The following is a 21,944-nucleotide window of genomic DNA, read 5'->3' on the forward strand; positions in this document are numbered from 1 at the left end:
TTTTGATTACTGTTTCGATTTCTTTACTTGTCATTGGTCTATTCAGATTCTCTATTTCTTCCTGCTTCAGTTTTGGGAGGTTGTAAGAGTCTAAGAATTTATCCATTTCTTCCAGGTTGTCCAATTTCTTGGCATATAGCTTTTCATAGTATTCTCCTATGATCTTTTGTATTTCTGTGGTATCCGTTTTGATTTCTCCTCTCTCATTTCTAATTTTATTTATTGAGTCTTCTCTCTTTTTTTCTTAGTGAGCCTGGCTAAGGGTTTGTCAATTTTGTTTATTTTTTCAAAGAACCAACTCTTTGTTTCGTTGATCCTTTCGACTGTTTTTTTGGTTTCAATTTCATTTATGTCTGCTCTAATTTTTACTATTTCCCTCCTTCTACTGACTCTGGGCTTCGTTTGTACTTCTTTTTCTAATTTGGTTAGATGTCATTTGAGATTGCTTATCTGAGGTTTTTTTGTTTATTGAGGTGAGCCTGGATTGCAAGGAATTTCCCTCTTAGGACTGCTTTTGCTGCGTCCCAAATGAGTTGGTATGGTGTGTCTTCATTTTCATTTGTCTCCAGATAATATTTGATTTCTTTTTTAATTTCTTCAATGATCCATCGCTTGTTCAGTAGCATGTTGTTTAGTCTCCACATTTTTGCCCCTTTCCCAGCTTTATTCTTGTGATTGATTTCTAGTTTCATAGCATTATGGTTGGAAAACATGCTTGATATTATTTCAACCCTCTTGAATTTGTTGAGGCTTGCTTTGTTTCCCAAGAGACGGTCTATCTTTGAGAGCATTCCATGCGCACTTGAGAAGAATGTGTAACCTGCTGTTTTTGGATGGAGTGTTCTAAATATATCTATTAAGGCCATCTGGCCTAGTTTTTCATTTAATTCTATAATTTCCTTGTTGACTTTCTGTCTGGATGATCTGTCCATTGGTGTTAGTGGGATGTTGAGGTCCCCTACTATTATTGTATTGTTGTTGATATCTCCTTTTAGCTTTGTTAATAGTTGCTTTATGTACTTTGGTGCTCCTGTGTTGGGTGCGTGTATATTTATAAGTGTTATGTCTTCTTGGTGGAGTGTCCCTTTTATCATTATAAACTGCCCCTCCTTGTCTCTCTTTATGTGTTTTGCTTTGAAGCCTACTTTGTCTGATATAAGTATGGCGACACCTGCTTTCTTATGTTCCTTATTAGCTTGGACTGTTGTCTTCCATCCTTTCACCCTGAGTCTGTGTTTGTCTTTGGGGCTGAGGTGTGTTTCCTGGAGGCAGCATATTGGGTCTTGCTCTTTAATCCATCCTGCTATTCTGTGTCTTTTGATTGGAGAGTTCATTCCATTTACATTTAGAGTGATTATTGAAATGTGGGGGCCTAATGCTGCCATCCTATCGCTTGTTTTCTGCTTCTCTTGCATTTGCTTTGTTTCTCGTCCCATGATTTTTGGACTACCAATTCAGGTAGGTAGTTTTCTACATTGGCTTTCTTCTTATTTGTAAGTTGTGTCTTTATCCTTGATATTTGTTTAGTGGTTACCATGTGGTTTGTATAAAACATCTCATAGATGAGATGATCCATTTTCTGATAGCCTCTTATTTGCTTAGATTAAGCTGTTCCATCCCTTTCTTCTTCCCCTTCTAGGTTGTTAGTGTCAGATTTTTTTTTCCCTTCTTGTGTTGTGAGTTTGTGGTTAAAATGACAAGATTATAGTTATTCTTGGTGTTTCCCTTCCTTTTATCTTTAATATTGTACTTGGCCTTTGCTAACCTGTTCTGATGGAGAGCCGCAACTTTCTGATTTTGTCTTTCTACTTATTTCCTTTGTTCTGGGTTTTGTAACCCCTTTACTTTTTTTGTTTTTTTTCAGGTATGAGGGTCTTCCTGAGCATTTCTTGTAGGGGAGGTCTTGTGGTGATGAACTCCCTTAACTTTTGTTTATCTGGGAAAGTTTTTATTTCTCCATCATATTTGAAGGATATTTTCGCTGGATAGAGTATTCTTGGCTGCAAGTTTTTGTCCTTCAGAGTTTTGAATATATCATTCCACTCTCTTCCAGCCTGTAAGGTATCTGCTGAGAAATCTGCTGACAGCCTTATGGGGGTTCCTTTGTAGGTTATTTTCTTCTGCCTTGCTGTCCTTAGTATTTTCTCTTTGTCATTGACTTTTGCAAGCTTCACTACTACATGCCTTGGGGTTGATCTTCTCACATTGATAAAGTTTGGAGATCTATTAGCTTCTGTCACCTGCAGTTCCATCTCTCTCCCCAGGTTTGCGAAGTTCCCAGCCATTATTTCTTTGAACAGGCTTTCTGCCCCTTCTCCTTCTCTTCCCCCTCTCGGATACCTATAATCCTTATGTTGCATCTCCTAATTGAGTCGGCTATTTCTCTGAGAGTTTCTTCATTTTTTTTAGGCTTAGTTCTCTCTCCTCCTCTATCTGCAGCATTTCTATATTCCTATCTTCCAAATTGCTAATTCCATTTTCCATATTATGGACCCTACTGTTCAGAGAGTCCAGATTTTCCTTAATCTCCTCCATTGTGTTCTTCATCTCCAACATTTATGATTGGTTCTTCTTTATAGTATCAAGCTCTATTGTGACATAGCTCCTGAACTCGTTGAGTTGTCTATCTGTGTTCTCTTTTATCTCATTCAGTTTTTAAATGATGGCTATTTTGAATTCATTGTCATTTAGGTTATAGATTTCAGTGTCTTCGGGATTGTTTTCTGGGTACTTGTTGTTTTCCTTCTGTTCTGGAGATTTAATATATTTTTTCATACTGCTTGATGGCGTGGATTTGTGCCTCCACATATAGATAGGGTTGAGTTACTGCTTCCACTCGCTTCTACTGGTGTGGGGGGTGGGGCAGCAGCTGTGTAATCTGCACTGACCAGGATCCCTGTCAGCTGTTGCTGACCAGACCTGGGGCCCTCCTCGTGATCACAGTGGCCTTGTGGGGTCTCACGTCAGCTGTGTGGACAATCGCAAGGGGGCCTCAGGTTGCTGGTGCCTGCTGTCACAGACCACCTAGACATGCTTCCTCCTTAGGGTCTGCAGCGGTGTTATGGGCTTTCACAGCTGCCAGGAGCAGGTTCACCTAGACTCGCAGCTCTGCCACTGTCAGGGCCCACAAGACCTCACTTGTCCACTATGGGCTGCAGCAGAGCTATGGGTATCTACTGCAGTCTGTGGTTAGCTCACCCAGGTGTGTTACTTCTGCCCCAGGGCCTTCCAGCCTTGTGATTGCTGGGCGGGGCCTCTCCACTAATGCTGAGTAGAGGCTTTCCCTGTGGCTGCTGTGGGGCTGTGGATTTTCCCCCTGGACCACAGAGCAGACTCACTGGGACTCCAACCTGCCGTCGGCCACTCAAACGCTCTCTCTGGGTCTCCCTTCCCCGCTCAGGGCCTCAGCAGGACTTTGAGTGTTAGAGGTGGCTGGCGGGTTGCTGCTCAGGCTGGGCAGCTGTTGCCCCAGGGCCTCCCAGCGTTCTGAATACTGGGCGTGGTAGAGGCTTTCCCTGCAGCTGCTGTGGGACCATGGATTTTCGCCTTGGGGTATGGAGCAATCGAGGGGTGCTTAGGTAGGGCTGTAGTCACCTGTTTCCACCATCACACCGCTGACGTGCATGGACGCCAGCCCTGGGTCCGTGGCGATGCTATGAGTGTGTCAGCCAGTAGAAAGTCACTTGCAGGTACTAGGCTGTCTGGTGGTTGGAGAGTTTTCACCTATCTCCACCTCCTCCCCTGGGGGAAGTCCGTCCACCTTCCGATGACGTATAGCAGTGCGGGTCTCTCAGGCATCCTGAGATGCTGTGTGGATATCCTTAGTTGACCGATGAATGTCCAATTAGTTGTAGTTTGAAGAGGGAGAGACAAAGAAAACTGCTCACTCTGCCACGTTGCTGACGTCCTGCTCCGCCCCTTTTTGATGCCTCCAGGTGTCAGTATCTTGGGGCAGGGATCTTCTATTTGCTCAAGATGCAGCATTTCTCCCCGAGCAGGGCCTGCCACCTACTAAACACCTAATGAACACTTGAAGATTGAAGGCATTCTAATGCAAGGTCCTGGAAAGCTGAAAAGGAGGACAAGAAAGTGGGTAAGATTCGGGACAGCCTGGAGTATGAGAGACGGAGAGAGAGACAGACAAACAGACACAGATACATACGTGGAGAGGGAGAGACACGGAGAGAGAGAGAGAGAGAGAATGTCCAAGAACCAGAGTTAGTGTATAAGAGCCAAAGAGGTCTTTTTTTGCTCAAGAAATTCAACAGAAGAACCAAGGGAAGGTGAGCCGACAACTCTAAGGGTCCAGGTCTGCACAAGGTGCGTTGTCAGGTGCAGGGTTCTGTTGTTTTCTATGATTTGTCTCAAACGGGATAATTACTGCTCTCAGAGAGTTTCCAGGCTGGGCACGAGGAGGGGGATCTGAGGCCAACTCCTTGGATTGTGGGCATGAAGCTGGGTGTCCACAGAGAGCAAAGCAGCTAGAGTTCATAGGACAATGATCCAGTGATGAGAGAGATGGACAGAGAGGCAATCCAGGCGGATGTGAAGGGTCTCCCTCGAGTATTCAGCAGAGTAGTGATCAGGGCCCGCTTATGAAGAAACTGCCTGAGGCCAAGGGAAGAGGCTTCTGAAAAGATCATGGAACAGTGCCTGGTGCTCACCCAGGACAGGAAGTCATACTTGCTCCCACCTGCCAGATGGGACTACTCGTAATTCGTGGGCCATTGGGAAGAACACCCAGGAAGGTCTTGTTTCAGTGGTGGGAATAATCAGCCCTAGACGGACCCACATAAAAAATCATAAAAGCAGGATCAAAGGAATCAAACTGTTTAAAAGTCACTTCGCTGTACCCCAGAACAAAACTCAAGAAGATTTATAGGAATACCAAGATAGCCAGTACCCAAGAAGGAAAACTTTCACAACGTCTGGCATCCAATCAAAGAACGCCAGGCGTGCGGAGAGGCAGGAAAACATGATCCTTAAGGAGAAGAATACGCAATCTATGGAAACTGAACCAGAACCGACACAATGTTAAAATTAACAGAGAGGACTTTAAAACAGTTATTCTGACTGTGTCACATACGTCCATGGAGTTAAGTAGAAACGTGGAGCATATACAAATGGACAGAATCAAACTTTAGAGATGGAAACTGTAACACCTGAGATAACAGGCTCGCCAGATGGAATCAACAGCAGTTAGACATTGCAGAAGAAAAGGATCAGGGGACACAAAGCCAAGAACAATTGAAAATGTACAAAATGAAACTCAGTCAAAAAAATTTTTTCTAATACACATCTATCAGTGAATGCTAGGGCAACTTTCAAAGGCCTAATATACGAGTAATTGAGTCCGGGGAAAGACTGGGGATGAAGAAATAATTTTAGAAGAAACGATGGCAGAAAGATTTCCAGTTATAATACAAATTATAAACCCACTGATCCACACAGTGGATCACAATGAACACAATGAATGAGCACAAGAAACATGAAGAAAAGTGCGTCCAGTCACATTATAATTCAATTGCTCGAATCCATTGAAAACGAAAAACTCTCCAAAGCAGCCATGGCAAAATGACATGGTACATACAGAAAACAAAAATAAAGATGATACCAGATTTCTCATCAGAAGCAGTACAAGTGAGAAGACAGTGGAGCAATATCTATAAACGACTGAGGGGAAAAAAGGCAACATGGAATTGTATGCTTCCTCCCCCAAAAAGTCTTTCAAAAATGAAGGTGACTAATGACATTTACAGACATACAAAGGCTGAAAGAATTCATTGCTAGCAGATCCACCCTACAGGAAACGTTGAAGGAGTCCTCCAGGAAGGAGGACGCTGATGCCACATGGAAATCTGCATGTACACGAAGGGATGACGGACAACAGAAATGGTATCTGCACAGGAAAATGTTTAAGATTTTTCTTAGTATTTAAACCTCTCTCAAAACATGGGACAGATTAAACAAAAGTAATAACGATGGATTGTGGGGTTTATACCATGTGTAAAGTGCAGTGCAGGACAACCATGTCATACAGGCGGGCAGGGGAGAAATGTGAAGAGGTATGATACCACTTGAAGGCAGACTGTGGTAAGTTGCAGATGTGTGCTGTGAATCCTAAAGCAGCCGCTGAAATGACGAAGAGTCATAGCGAATAAGCCAACAAAGGAGAGAAATGGAACCATACGGAAGCCGTGTAAACACTATGACAGAGCAATTGCTCTTCCAGGACTCTACCCTATAGAAATACTGGGGCAAGTGGCCAAAGATATGTGTACAAGAATGATGACTACAGCATTATTTGTAATCATAAAATCATAGAACTAACAACTTAAAAAGCATATGGAAAGGGTTAAGTAAATACTAGTCCCAACCAACGATGGAAGAAACTCCATTGTGAAAAAGAACTTCGAGTCACGACGATGTGTGTACTCTCTCAGGGATTTCCGTACTCCCAGAGACCTGTTTTCCTCCTCAGCTCTTCTGTGAGGATCTGTGATGACCTTATGATGTTGACTTAGGTCCCCATTTTATGCACTCTGCACAGAGAAGAGGAGGGTACCGGCGGAGGAAGCCTCTCTCCGCCTTTCCCCCCAGAGGATGGGCAGAGTAGAGACAACTACAAACACTTCTCTAGAACCTAAAAAGGTGAGAATCGTCCCTGGGTGGGCTTGAACCACCAACCTTTCGGTTAACAGCCGAACGCGCTAACCGATTGCGCCACAGAGACACGCAGAGGCTCTACCCCCGCCCCCTTCAGGGAGTAGTCACTGATTCAACGCCAGGCGGAGCCACCCGCCCTTGCAGGACAGCAGTGCCGGCTCCAGAGCCTCGGAAAACCCGACAGGCGGAGTCGGCGCAGCGTGTTGATCGCCTTTGAGACCCGTGCGGTGGGTGATTCCGGAGGCAGAAGGGCAGCCGAGCGGCCTCGCCCCGCCTTGCTCCACACCCGCCTCAGTTGCCAGCACCAGGGAGACACCTGGGGCCGCGACCCCCCGGGCCTGGGCCGAGTGGGGCCCAAGGGAAGCTGAACGCCCGGTGGGCTCCGGTGACAGACGGCTCGTCCCGTTTGCTCCGCCTGCACCCGACCATCTGGGCCGCCGGCGCTCCCCTCACTCCACTCGGCTCCGCTGCGGTGGGGGACGTGGGGGTGGGGAGCCGGGAGGACGGAGTGGGGGTGGTCGAAAGGGGCAAAGGCGAAGAGGCGGGAAAGAAGTGGGGGAGGCGTGGGCGGAGGACCAGGAGACTTCCCAGGAGGCCTGGGCAGAGACGCGGGCCTGATTTGGGGAGGTGAGAGTTGTTACGTTGCTTTTTTCAAGTCGTGTACCGGAATGGAGAGGAAGGAAGGGAGGGGAAAATGGAGAGCGGGCACGAAAGACAAGAACAGGAGCGCCTGCGGTTAGTTGTACAAGAACAAAGCAGCGGAGTCATTGGAATGATGTTACATCGAAATTCACAGACGCAAGGACCGTGATTGCTGCTGGTTCTGCGGCGCGCCCTGATCGTATAGTGGTTAGTACTCTGCGTTGTGGCCGCAGCAACCTCGGTTCGAATCCGAGTCACGGCACTGTGGTCTGCTTTGCCTGGCGTTTCGCTTTTACTTTGCGTTGAATCCCGCACGGGGCTGCGCCCCTTGCCTGGGGGCCAGGGAGCAGCTCTTTCGGCCGGCCACCGGGCGCGAGGCGGTCAGGAGAAGGGAGGGAAACCACAGTGTGCTAACCTGGGGGTGGGGACATTCTCCGTTCCCGTGGCTGAGAGGAAGTAAACTGAAGTAAATGGTTTATCTTCAGTGGTACTCCGAAAGAGGAGCGTCCTTGATGCTCTAAATGCTCAGCAGGAGGCTCAGTGGCACAACTGATGAAAAATACTGTTTCTGTGTTACTCAAAATCTACAGGGCCTTAAAGACCAGATAAAATTGTTCATCAGATAAGTGATACCTCTTCTGTAGACCTGCTTAGCTGGTTAAACCTTGGCTCCTGGGAATCTGTGCTCCGGGGACGTTTTCAATCTTTGGCTATTGTTCTCCTTAGGGCCCTGGTTAATACCTCTGTGGTGCGTTGTATACACTCAAGGATTTTAAATGCCTGTGGGCAGCCACTCATACACTCAGTGGTATCCATCAGGCTCAGACAACTGGAGGAACTCAACAACCACCACATACGTGATGATAATGGTGACCACAGGCCCCTCTGCCCTGACGACTCAACTAACAGAGACAGCGAATATGTGATTCTTTGGTCTGACTACATCCACAGTGGTAACTGAGAGTAACACTGCGCTGGTGGAGCAGGCTGAGAACATGACCAAGATGGGGGAGTTGTTAAAATCAAACACAAATGGAGATCAGACTTGAAAATTCCCTGAGCAGACAAACCCGTGTAGTCATACAGGCAAAAGCTAATGTCGCCTATTTTGCAAAACCAGTGGAACTTCACTAGGGCCACTTCTTATTAATGTCTCTGAAAATCATAACCAAAACTTAAACCGTTCCCTAAAATTGATATGAGGTAACCACTTTAACCAATTCCCTATCGCCGGTAAAACTCTGAGGTTATGGCCCATCCCTGGGAAGAATGATCAGCCACTGCCTCCTCACTCTATGAGCTGCTTTATGACCCTATACCTCTGGGCCTCTTTCTATATTTGGTTTGAGTGCTCCCAGTTCCCACACTGTCTTTTTGTGCACAACAAACTTTTACTTATGACTACTTCAGTGATCCAGTGGTTTTACTTCTGCTAGTTCTAAACTTTGGGCAGGGCCTCAACATTTTCATCTGCCAGATTGGGCCAACAAGAGAACTCCACTTCATACTGTTTTTGACACAGAGTCCCACAGAGGGTCCCTAATCTGCTAAGCTGATCTTTGGGCGCCCTGTTGCACATTGGAGGCTGAGGGAGAGCCGACTTTTTCTGCATAAGAAAGAAGAGGAGGAAGAGGCAGAGATACAGAGAGGGTGAAAAAAACAGGCTGGAACCAGAAAACTGATTTTAGCGTCTGGCACTGGGTATCATATTTTAGAGAAAGAGAAGCCACCGAAGAGCGTATCCAGGGAAGAAGATCTTCCGTGGAAGCAGCAGACACTTGGGGCCATTCTATGATGTTTTCCATTTGTTTATGTATAATTCTTCTTCCCCATCTTTGTAGAAAAGGCATGGGTGAGCTCGATATGTTTGTTTTGTGATTTTGGAATGAATGCTTACACAAAAATCCCTCCTACCGTGCTTCAAATATTCACCCGTGGACCTTCTAGTCTTCTCTTAGGTTCCACCAACTGTGCATTAAACTTAGAATGGGCCCAACTTGGGGACTCTACCTTGGGAAGTGCCATTTAAATTAAGGGGGTGTGAGAGGAATGTGACACTCTCAACAATAGTTGCTTTCCTTACTGTAGGTTGTTGCACATGCTTCCCATCAGATCGATCCCTTCTTCTAAGGAGAGCGATGGGGAAAATAAAACGTATTCAGTTGCATCCACAGAAACCTTGGGTAGGGAAGTTCAGGTACTACCAAGTGGGCGGACCAGGGATGGCCTATTCACTGGTACCCAGGGCCATGGCCCTCTGCTTTGACGACTTTGGCAAACTTCAGACGGGACTCCACTCACCTTCACCAGTCACGGGAGACCGCTGTGCCAGAGGAGGTCGACTTCACGCTAACTGTAGATCCCGAAACCTCATAGGATTTTTCTCCTCTTCCCTTTAGTCTCTCTTCCACCTGCCCAGTAAGGGAGGACCCACGGCCTTTCTCTCCTGTGAGGACCCTTTCTGGCTCCCTCTACGGAACTGAAGCGGCCAGCCGGTTTCCCCAAGGTGTCCCTCTCGGCCTGTTTGTCTCCCAGGACGTAACTCCCCGCGGGCGGGACCAGGGGGAGCCTAGAAAACCGTGTGCTGGCTGTGGAGGTCGGGCACCGCGGGTCGGGCACCGCGGGTCCGGCGCCACAGTCAAAGCTCATTCTTTCACCTGCCCCGCTCACCTACTCCTCGGGGATGCCGAGGGAAGTCGAGTAAAGTGGCCCCTAAAGCTTCTCTGCAGGTTGAACCCCAAGAGCTGTGAAGTTCCAGAAGGGGCAAGAGGAACCTCACAGAGCGGAACCACCCCCCTGCCTGGCTGGCCCTCGTGGGCAGGCTCGAAAGAGGCTGATTTCGAGGACAGAGCCAAAGAAAAGTCCTAATGGCAAAAAGACCCATGATCTCGACGTGAAAGTCTCAATTCCTAACGTCCACTTGGGCCCGGAGTGGGGGGCGGGGGGGGGGGGGGGCCGGGGGCGGGGCGGAGAGTTGAATTGACCCCGCACCCTGATCAGGAGAGTCGTCTGGACAAGTTCAGAGACCAGGAACAGGAGGGACTGGGCCCATCGCTGGTTCTCAATCCGGGGCGATTTGGGTCCCCGGTCCACAGGCCCCAGCCCCCTAGAGTGACCCCAGGCCTTGTCTGGAGATACTTTTGATTGTCACGCCTGGGGGGAGGCGGGTGGGAGGGTTTTCCTCTGCCATCAAATCATCAAAGGCCAGGGAGGTCACTAAACATCCTGCAATGCACGGGGAAGCCCTCCCCCCACAAAAAAAGAGCCGATCCTGACTGTCAACCCTGCCGAGGCTGAGAAAACCCGGTGTGGATCAGTGTCCCACACGCCTGACAGACGAGAAAACACGAAATCCTGACTAATTGGATGTGGGGTCTGAGGAAAACTCCGGCGACGGAGAGAACGCCGAGTCTTTCGGTCTGAGCATATGGAAGGATGGAGCTGGCATCGACTAAGGCGGGAAAACTGCAGGTGCAGCGGGTCGTCGCGGGAAGATCCGGCATCCACTTCGGGGCCGCCTGGAAAGGAGATTTGCTTGAAAGCCTTTCCCCTCCACCGTCTGTCTCCGTTCCTGCACGCACCTGAGTCCTTTGGGAGGTTGGAGATGCCAAGGACTCAGGTCTAGGTGTGCGGCCCCTTCTCACCCTGGACGCCTCCCCTCCCCCTCCTCCCGCCAACCTCGGCCACTCCCCGGCCCCCGCGTCCTTCTCTCCTCACGTGGGCGCCTCGCAGAGGCGCGTCTCCAGGGCAGTTCAGAGGTGCCTCCGCGACGAGGCGACTTGCTCTGGCACGGGTGGCCCTGGCGGGCCTCGGGGGCGCTCGGTGCGTCGGCTTCGGGCTCCCTTTTCCGGAGAAAGCAGGGAGGGAAGGGCTTTACGAAAGGATTCCTGGTTTAAGACGTGTGACTGGCTCCCAGAGCCCAAGGCCTCCCGGAGCGCAGAGCAAACGTCCCTCTGGGCGGAAGCAAGGAAGAGCATCACCAACTTCCACTTCCCTGGTGGTCTAGTGGCTAGGATTCGGCGCTTTCACCGCCGCGGCCCGGGTTCGATTCCCGGTCAGGGAATCCTTTTGCACCCTCTGTCCGCACACACGAGCCTTCCTTTCCTCTGCTGAGGGCTCGTGCCCTCTGCTCCTCGCACCGAGTCTTTAACTCCCGCAGAGGAAGGGAAACAAGGGCGGGCCCCTTCTCAGGGCACACCGCTCTTGCTTGTCTCCACGTCAGCCACCGGCAGAAGCGCCTTCACGGGGCTGCGAAGCATCTTGCTCAGGTTTACACAGCCCTGCAGACCCTCAAAGCCCTGTGGGGCTGCACCCGAGGCGGCTCGGACCTGGCTCAGCTCTCTGTGACCGAGACGAGGCCAAGCCCAGGCGGCCTGTTGGTGCGGGCCCTGCAAACGGGCCGGTCGGCCGGGCCTCCCCTTTTATCCTTCGCAGATAAAACGCTTCAGAGGCCTTCGGACGAGAGAGGGGCCCGGAGGCGATGCCCGCGGGGGTTGAGCGGAAGGTGAGCGGTGGGGTCAGGTCCTTGAGGCCTGTCCCGTTTGCGGATTAAGCGGCTAGGGAGCTGACGTTGACTGACCCCACAAAGGCAGCACGTGAAGTAGGCACAAAATGGCAAACTCTTAACTGCTGCTATGAGAGGAACGCAGGAGTAAAAATCAGCACCAGAAATATCAAAACGATGGTACCACAGTCAAATCCCACGGCTATTTCTACAACGGCTGTAGCATGTAAACTGTGTAGGCTCCACCAGGCTCTGAGAGCGTTTTCCACTTTCCCTTCCACCCTCCCTCTGAAGGCCTGTGAAAAGACAAGCCACAGACTGAGAGAAAATATTTGTAAAACATATCTGATTAAAGACTTGTGTCCAAAATATGCAAAGAACTCTAAAACTCAACAAGAAAAATTTTAAAACCCATTTGAAAATGGGCAAAATATTGAACGGACACCTCACCAAAGAAGACAGACAGATCATACAGATGAACAGATGGCAATCCAGTATATGAAAAGATGCTCAACATCATATGTCACTAGGGGATTGCAAGTTGAAACAACAATGGGCTACCACTACACACCAAATGGTTAGAATGGTTAAATCCCGAAAACTAACAATATCAAATGCTGGTGAATTGTGGAGCAATGGAAACCATCATTTGTTGCTCGGGGGAATGCAAAATGGTACAGCCACTTGGGGAGAGAGTCTGGCTGAACATAGTCTTACCGTATGATCCAGCATCGTGATTGTAGGTATTTACTGAAAAATGTTGAAACTTTATATCCATACAGAAATTCGCACACAAACATTTATAACAGCTTTATTCATAATTGGCCCAACCTGGAAGCAACCAAGACATCCTTCAATAGGTGAATGGATTGAACAAACCATGGAATCATTTTAAGCAATAACAGGGAATGGACTACCACAAAAAGGCATGAGAGAATCTTATGTTCATATTGCCAAGTGAAAGATGCCGGTCTGAAAAGACCACACACTGCATGATTCCAACTATATGATATTGTTGAAAAGACAAAGGTAAAAAAAGATCAGTGGTTGCCCAGACTTGGAAGGGAAGGTGAGAAAATGATTAGGTGGAGTACAGGGGATTTTTTTACGGCGTCAAAAGTAATCTGTATGACACGGTAATGGTGGACATGTGGTATCACCGATTTGCCAAAACTCACAGAACTGTAAAAGAGAGTGGACCTTAATGTTAGCTATGAACTTTTGTTAATGATAATGTACCAATATTGGTTCACTCATTGTAACAAATGTATCACATAAATGCAAGATGTTAATAATAGGGGAAGCCATGAGCAGGGAAGGAGTGAATATGAGAACTCTCTTTGCTATCTGCTCAGTTTTTTTGGTAACCCTAAAATGGTTCTAAACGTAAAGCGTATTAATTAGTACAAAAACAAAGATCTCCTGACCGGATATTTGACCGGTGGAGTCTAAAACAAAAAAGCATGATAAAAATGATTTTTGGACTCTCCACTCGGGGCTCATCCTTGTCCTTAATTTTACCAAGACCGGCAAACTAGGGCCTACGTCCACAGGAAGGTGAGAGGCCCCACTACCCAACTCCCCTCATCTCCACAGGAATTCCTCCCCACAAGCGTCCCCCTGCCCTGGGCCCCTAATGCTTCTCCCAGCGCAGCTTCTGTCCTTCAGTGACCTCTTTCTTGATCCCTGCTCCTCAGTGCCATGTAGCCAAAGGATGGAATAGGACAAAAGATAACAGTAACAATGGTTTTGGTTTCAAGAATTCCAAACTGCAGAGACCCACCAGACCCACCTGTGGCTTCAAAGACGTGCTCTGGCCAAGTGGTGGCTGCTCTGCAGGACAAGCACTAAAGCATGGGTGATCATTTCAGGGCCTGGGAGCGCTGCAGAATCCCTGTGTAGACCAATTCCTTAATGTCTTCTGCCCCGGAATTAACTCAAGGGGTACAGTTGTCCTTTTCCTCCCTTTACCACCGCCACCACTCCCAGGGGCCAGAAACCACCCCTCGTGCCTGTGCAAAAGAGAACCCAGCAGAGAAAGGTATGCACTGGCTGGGAATTAAACCCAGGTCTCCCACAGGGGAGGCGAGGCGAGAATTCTGCCGTTGAACCACCGAAGCCCTGCCCCTCCCCATTACAGTTGGTCTCATCAGGTAGTCTCAGGAAGGACTTTGAAAACACGGTTCTAGAAAGAAGTTCATACAGTCCTCTTTGGTAGACATGCAGAACAAACAGAAAAGACACCAGAGCACAGGCTTGCCTAGGAGACTTAGATCAGGCAATATCATAAACCTCTGGCATTCAAATCATAATACTAGAATTCAAATTCAAATCAAATTTCCTCGCTGATGATGGATTCTCTTTGCCCTCCCATTGCTTGGTGCCTCCCAGACCCTTTCCTCTCAACCTTGAGACAAACATCAATCAGCTCTTTCCCTGATCAGGCAGTCGGGACCCAGGGACTGTTGGGGAGGCACCCGTTTGGGGATGTGCCTGAGTTACTCCAGAAGATCTGGGTGATAACTGAGCTTCTCCCCTCCTGTGCCTCTTTGGAGTCCTTGGAAAAGGCCAAGGATCAAACGGTTCTGCTTTTAAACTCTTGCGTTCCCACCAAAGGGGGAACAAGTGAAAATTTCACTCTCAGATTTCTTCCCTTCCCTACACCCTCCTTGGCCACTTGAGGAGGCCATGCCAGGGGAAAAGAATTTGACTGGATTCCAGGTAGATGCTAGAAGGTTACTCTTCTAGCCAATGTAAGGCTTTTTTTTTTTTTTTTCCCCCTTTGCTTTTGTCTGATGTTCATATTTTCACTCTTTGATTCTTTTGTTCACGATTAGCCTGGTACAGGCCAAGCAGTAACCCGTGCACAATCGCCCCAGGGCCCCAGAGCCTCCCTCCTCCGGTGCCTCTTTTGAGTCCCTAGAAAAGCCCAAGGGTCAACATGATCAGCTGTCAAACTCTGGTGTCTTACAGAGACCCACACAAGAGTCTGAGTATAACTTTCTCTCCAAGATTTATTCCCTTCACCACACCACACCATACCCTTCTCCTCTCCTTTCTGGCTCTTGACTTTTTTTCAACTGTGAAGCTCCACCCAAGATCCTTTCACTACCTTACACTCAAGCAAAACTTTATTCTTGATCACTGTATCCTCTACCCTTTCCGATTGCTCTGCTGGAGTTGCTCTACTTTGTGGATTAACCATTCTGCTGCCTATCTTGCTAAGTTTATTTTCTCGTTTGTCTATCTGTGACTGTGTGTGTGTGTTTGAGAGAGAGAAAGTTTCCTTATTTGATTATCTCTCTCTCTCTCTCATTGTTTAACAGCCTGAGACTATTGAGTATGCTCGGCACTGTGCTACCGCTTGAGAATTTTTTTATTTTTATACACAAACTTGGTTTCCCAGGAACTATGAATCTTTTTCATATGAGAATATGTCTTTGGAAGACAGAGTCAATTAAAATGTGACTTTGTTAGAGCACAAGTCACACCAAAACAAAAGTGGACACTCTGCACACTAAATTCAGTCAGGAGAGTCTTTCCAGAGGAAAAGACTTCTGAACTGAGGCCTGAAGGATGAGAATGATGTTGAAGAAGGACGAGGAAGTTGTGAGAGACCATCCCCTGTAGAGAGAAGCAAGTGCCTGAAAGTGAGAGAGTTCCTGATGTGTCCAGTACTTCACTGTTGCTGGACTTGAGAATTGGCAAGAGACATTCAGATGATGAGGATGAGGGGAGCCAGAGTTTATGTCGTAAAGGTATTACAACATTTTAGTGAAGGAATCTGGGGACACTAGGCGGTGTTAGGCTACAGATATGTCCAGATGTAGGCTGTGGAAGGATCACTCAGGATGCAATGTGGCAAATGGATTGGAGTAGACCAGACTGGCTGTAGGGAGGCTGGCTTTTTATCCAGTTGTATTAATGGGGGTAAGAGTTGACGGATGGAAGAGTGCAGTCATAAAGTGTCAGTAAGGCAGTGGTGCAGCCGATAAAGTTAAGCACTATCTACTGATTACGACAGACATAAATTTCTGTGCTGGGAAGATGAGAGTATATCCAAAAAGGGTAGCAAGTGTGGTTCGGGTGACAGGGTGGTTGGTGGTGAGGGTACGCATACCAGGCAGGGGTAGGAAAAGATTAGGGTGTTGTGTTGGTGATTGATTGAAATGCTTGGGAGAGTGCACTAGAGTTTGGGAGACACTGTGCCTGGGTCTGATCACAGAGTATCGCAGTAGAGGGTGATGTGTGATGCTGACAGGGAACTCACTGGTGCGCTGAGTTTTAGCATTTGTGACTCTGAGACGCGTACGAAGCATTGACTTGTGAATCAGGCGTTGCAAGATGGCAGTGCAGGTTTGTAGTTTAGAGAGAGACGTGGGAATCGATGTAGATCTGGTTGATGGAGGTGGTAACTGAAAGCATGTTGACCAGAACTGATGTGTGTCTTGGGTGTTGGGCAGAGGACAGATAGAGCCAAAGCTCTTCAAGGTCAAAATGACAGTCATTTTCCTTGTTGAGCCCAGGTTTGTGACTCAGCCTCCACCCAGCTCAGCTTCTCAGCAAGAGAACAATGATTGCAGGTCTGCAGCTGCTGTCTTCAAAAAGTCATAATGATTCCTGGTCTCAACATGTAGGGGAGCTCTCCAGGTTCCTTTCTTCAGTTTAATTTCCCCAGGAATAATTGGGGAGAGAAACCTCTCTATATATTTCAATTTCATCCAAGGACCAATATGTTAACATTTCAACCATTAACATTTTTCGGAAACTTGGTCTGCTCCTTAGACAACCCATTCACTGTAGCCTGTGCCTCATGTGCATCTCAGAGTCACAAATGCTAAACCTCAGCGCAACAGGGAGTCCAATTTAGGAGATTAGAGTCTCCCAAACAATTAACATTGACTGCAAACTTAATATTAATTAATCTTTTAATGATTATGATATATCATATATCCATCCAAATGCTTTGAACACCTTACCAAGCAGACACGTGCTGCTGATATAATGATTATGAGTCTGGCTCATTATTCTTGTACAAAAAAACAGTTACAAAGAACTAATCCCATTGACCAAAATGTGTTTCTTCATTATCCCTATTTGATTCTGGCCCTTTCTGTCTTCTAACTCCAATCTAATTCTGCTTCTGCTCCTTATTTCCTCCCTGGATTAGAGTTTTTCTCCCCTAACCTAGCGAGTTAGGTTACTCCCTCAGACCCTCTAAGGCAACAGTGTGAGGTTGACAGTCAGCGGTTCAGGATCCTAAACAAGGGATCTGGATGAATTTCCGATGTTTTTCTGTTATACAGCTGGAAAAGAGTCTTTTTCAGAGTTGTGGTGTGAGCAGACCAAACAGATACTTTGATGCTTTAATTTGAATGTCCCCCCTTTATGCTGTTGCCTGACAGGAGTAAGCCTCTTCCGCAAGCCTTGGCTTCCAGTGCCTTTCTGTCTGTGAGCTCTGTCCAAAGACAACTGTGTGAGCCTCTCCGGGAACTTTTTGTTTTTGTTTTTTTAAAGATTTTTTGTTTGTTTGTTTTTCTCCCTAAAGCCCCCCAGTACATAGTTGTATATTCTTCGTTGTGGGTCCTTCTAGTTGTGGCATGTGGGACGCTGCCTCAGCGTGGTTTGATGAGCAGTGCCATGTCCGCGCCCAGCGAAACACTGGGCCGCCTGCAGCGGAGCGCGCGAGCTTAACCACTCGGCCACGGGGCCAGCCCCCTCTCCGGGAACTTTTTGGTTCCCCCACCTCCCATCCTTCGGCCGCTGTCAAGATTCTTTCTAGAGACCCATCAGGGTCATGTTAACGGGAAGCATTGGTGGTTCAGTGGTAGAATTCTCGCCTCCCACGCGGGTGACCCGGGTTCGATTCCCGGCCAATGCATTATGCCCAATCTCCTTTTACCCACCCCGTCCTTTCACATGCCTCCTCCTTGCTTGCCTGTAGCACGGGCGAGTCTGGTCATTTCCTGGTTCTGGCCGCCAGGAGTTGGAAAATGAGAACTAAAATCCACAGGGCAATTCTCAGCAGAGCACGGTAAGGAGTCTGTCTAAAACGGGGACTTGACAGAGCCCTGGGGCCGCGACGCGCTCGCGAATACGGAGCAGCATTTGGCGTGCAGCGTAGTAACCACCTCGCTCGCGACTTCGTGCCTTTCAAGCCGCAGGTGTTTCCGGTAGGTCTGCGATTTCGAATATTTAGACCTAAGACCCTGGTGACTTTCAGCCTTTCTCCTGGAACATCGCAGGCACCCAAAGAGCCATCGGGTCACTGATTCGCGGGCTGGACCGTGGGCTGACTGCTGGGCCACGTCTCACCGTGGAGCGAGGATCAACAGATGAAGGTCTCGGAAGGAGCACCGCCACGGGGCCCGGCAGTCACCCCAGTGGCGGGGGAGGCGTGTGGGGAGGAACCCGCGTGGACAGGAGGGGAGCTGCGGAGAGGGGGGCCTCGCACAGAGGTGACGGGAGGCCCCTGGCGTCTGTACACCAGACGCCGTGAACCGAGTTTATTAACATCGTCAGCCACCGCGCCTCCGCGTGTCCCCACCGTGGGCCCATCGGTGTTCCGGGAAGGATTCCGTCTACCTGGCAATGTGTGTCAACAGGTGTGAGCCTGAAAATTACACTTTTCAAAAGAGGAAATGAGCGACGGAGTCTGGGGACTGTTTATCCCGTTTTGTTTTATACCGCTTGGACGCTCCCTCGAAAGCACTGCGATTTGAGGGTGACTGCGTTAGACAGACTACCAGTGATTAATTTTCACCCCAAAATCTTGGGAGGAGATTTCATCCAAGGACCAAACTACCCAACTGTAGTTTCAAAGAGAAGATCAGTGACATCTGGGCAGTTTTTATTCTCTTCCTATTTTAAAAATAAACTTGATTTACCCCTTTACTGTTTGCTGGGGGTGGGGGTGGGGGTGGGGTGGGAATCTATCTTTGACTCCCGTCCTTACTCCCAGCTTGCGAGAAGCTTCCTCCATATTCAGGTCATCTTCTCCTCCTTCCCCTCCTCCTCCTTCTCCTCCTAGTCCTCCTCTTTCTCCTCCTCATCCTTGTCCTCCTCCCCTCCCGCCTCCTTTTCCTTTTCCTCCTCTTTCTCCTCTTCCTACCTCTCCTTTTGCTCCTCCTTCTTCAATGGGAGAAAGTGGAGTGGGAGGAAAACCCATGAGGCAAGGAATGCAGGAGAATTTTGTTGGAGAGCTTGGAGGAGAGGAAGGAAAGACGACCTGTGGGTTCTGAAACAAGCATTGGGAAAGCAAAGGAGAGTTTTGGATAGTTATGATTTGGCCTGCAGCCTTTTCAGAGTAGTCAAATAACACCCTCAATGGTTAGACTGCTGGCAAAAATTTTTAAAGGTATTTAACATTGATAGTTCATCACAAGATTGATAAGAGAACAGTGTCTATCATACAAAAGTGCAAAGGGATATATGTGTAAGAATATGCTCTGCACCACTTGTTTCAAAAAATATTTTCTTGATGTCATATTGGTTTATAAAATTGTGTAATTTCAGGTGTACATTATCATACTTCAGTTTCTGTGTGGACTGCATCGTGCCCACCACCAATAGTCTAGTTTTTATCAATCACCATACATATGTCTGTATCACTAGTTTTGATAATAAAATAACCAAAACAATTTCTTATTCAACAATTACATAGTGTTTAAATGTATATTAACATATTCAGACAATGAACTGTTAAAAGAGAAAGAGTTACACAATCCTGATGATTCAGATAATGTTACCAGTAAAAATAAGATCACAATTATTGAGCATTTGTGGCAACCTTACATATATTTCTTTATTTGAAGTTCAGAACAACCCAAGTAAATGTGTAATCTGTAGTGGAGAGTGACAGGTTCTGTCATAAAAGGAAGATAGGCACTCAAGGAACACCAGAATAGAAGACCCAGAGGAGGACAAGAAGGAGGACTAAAGAGAAGGAAGAGGAAGAGACCAAGCCATGTGAGGTGTCCAAAGCAGCTGGATAAGCCTGGTGGAGAGAGGACAGCCTTGCTGTACAAGCCTCTCTGTGACCACAGACATTGAGGCTGCCTTCTTGGAAGACCCTCCTTCTTTCCTCTTGTCTCAAATGAGATGCTGAAGAGTGCATCTTCCTAGATCATTTCTCCCCTCTCCAAGGACCTCTGAGGGAAGGATGGGCTGACAGAAGCATTGCTCCAAAGTGGTCCAGTGTGCAGAGTCTGTGCTTTTGCTGTAGCATTTTCCATGTGTCTCTTCTGGGTAAGAGCAGAACCCACAGGATATTCCTGCCAGTTCCTGAGGAGTGGTGGAGAGATGCCAACTTAGCCAGCTCCATAGGTGTCATGCAACACAGGCCCCTCAAAGAGGAATGAGGTTTCCAGGCTACTGAGCCAGGCCCCTCGATGGGCCAATGCAGGAGAACTAGCCAGGAAACTGGTTGCCTCCTGCTCCCCGCAGATTCTCTCTCCTCCTGTTGTTCAAAGAACGAGGATCCAACTCCCTCCCCAAGCACTGGAGAGTCAGCTCGGTCATTTTTCAGACTAGTAGGCCTCATTGTCCCTGAGAACACATCGAGAGTGGAAGAGAAGGAGGGAGAGTGGTAGCCCAGTGAGAGGTGAGAAGCACCTGGCTAGTTCAGGCAGGGAGAAGGCAAGCTGGACCTAGGAACTTTCCTGAGAAGTCAGGTCTGTGGGTCTCCTTACTCCAGGAAGGGGTGACTCCTTCCATCCTGTCCCCAAAGGGACTATAGAGATATCTTCTCATCCCATGGGAAGGCTTTCGTATCATATTTGCCTTCTGCATGCCAGCAGTCTAACCATTGAGGGTGTTATTTGACTACTCTGAAAAGGCTGCAGGCCAAATCATAACTATCCAAAACTCTCCTTTGCTTTCCCAATGCTTGTTTCAGAACCCACAGGTCGTCTTTCCTTCCTCTCCTCCAAGCTCTCCAACAAAATTCTCCTGCATTCCTTGCCTCATGGGTTTTCCTCCCACTCCACTTTCTCCCATTGAAGAAGGAGGAGCAAAAGGAGAGGTAGGAAGAGGAGAAAGAGGAGGAAAAGGAAAAGGAGGCGGGAGGGGAGGAGGACAAGGATGAGGAGGAGAAAGAGGAGGACTAGGAGGAGAAGGAGGAGGAGGGGAAGGAGGAGAAGATGACCTGAATATGGAGGAAGCTTCTCGCAAGCTGGGAGTAAGGACGGGAGTCAAAGATAGATTCCCACCCCACCCCCACCCCCACCCCCAGCAAACAGTAAAGGGGTAAATCAAGTTTATTTTTAAAATAGGAAGAGAATAAAAACTGCCCAGATGTCACTGATCTTCTCTTTGAAACTACAGTTGGGTAGTTTGGTCCTTGGATGAAATCTCCTCCCAAGATTTTGGGGTGAAAATTAATCACTGGTAGTCTGTCTAACGCAGTCACCCTCAAATCGCAGTGCTTTCGAGGGAGCGTCCAAGCGGTATAAAACAAAACGGGATAAACAGTCCCCAGACTCCGTCGCTCATTTCCTCTTTTGAAAAGTGTAATTTTCAGGCTCACACCTGTTGACACACATTGCCAGGTAGACGGAATCCTTCCCGGAACACCGATGGGCCCACGGTGGGGACACGCGGAGGCGCGGTGGCTGACGATGTTAATAAACTCGGTTCACGGCGTCTGGTGTACAGACGCCAGGGGCCTCCCGTCACCTCTGTGCGAGGCCCCCCTCTCCGCAGCTCCCCTCCTGTCCACGCGGGTTCCTCCCCACACGCCTCCCCCGCCACTGGGGTGACTGCCGGGCCCCGTGGCGGTGCTCCTTCCGAGACCTTCATCTGTTGATCCTCGCTCCACGGTGAGACGTGGCCCAGCAGTCAGCCCACGGTCCAGCCCGCGAATCAGTGACCCGATGGCTCTTTGGGTGCCTGCGATGTTCCAGGAGAAAGGCTGAAAGTCACCAGGGTCTTAGGTCTAAATATTCGAAATCGCAGACCTACCGGAAACACCTGCGGCTTGAAAGGCACGAAGTCGCGAGCGAGGTGGTTACTACGCTGCACGCCAAATGCTGCTCCGTATTCGCGAGCGCGTCGCGGCCCCAGGGCTCTGTCAAGTCCCCGTTTTAGACAGACTCCTTACCGTGCTCTGCTGAGAATTGCCCTGTGGATTTTA

General features: G+C 48.3%; 3 non-coding genes across 3 annotated transcripts; 2 read left to right on the top strand and 1 right to left on the bottom strand.

Annotated features, from left to right (window-relative positions):
- Positions 1 to 6,659: 6,659 nt before the first annotated feature.
- On the bottom strand, positions 6,660 to 6,733 carry TRNAN-GUU (transfer RNA asparagine (anticodon GUU)). The gene has a single exon. It is a non-coding gene; the product is annotated as a tRNA-Asn (tRNA).
- Positions 6,734 to 11,299: 4,566 nt separating this feature from the next.
- On the top strand, positions 11,300 to 11,371 carry TRNAE-UUC (transfer RNA glutamic acid (anticodon UUC)). Its single transcript has one exon. It is a non-coding gene; the product is annotated as a tRNA-Glu (tRNA).
- A 6,251-nt stretch (positions 11,372 to 17,622) lies between these two features.
- TRNAG-CCC (transfer RNA glycine (anticodon CCC)) lies at positions 17,623 to 17,693 on the top strand. The gene has a single exon. It is a non-coding gene; the product is annotated as a tRNA-Gly (tRNA).
- Positions 17,694 to 21,944: the final 4,251 nt, after the last annotated feature.

Source organism: Equus caballus, chromosome 5, assembly GCF_041296265.1.
Source record: "Equus caballus isolate H_3958 breed thoroughbred chromosome 5, TB-T2T, whole genome shotgun sequence".
Taxonomy (NCBI): domain Eukaryota; kingdom Metazoa; phylum Chordata; class Mammalia; order Perissodactyla; family Equidae; genus Equus; species Equus caballus.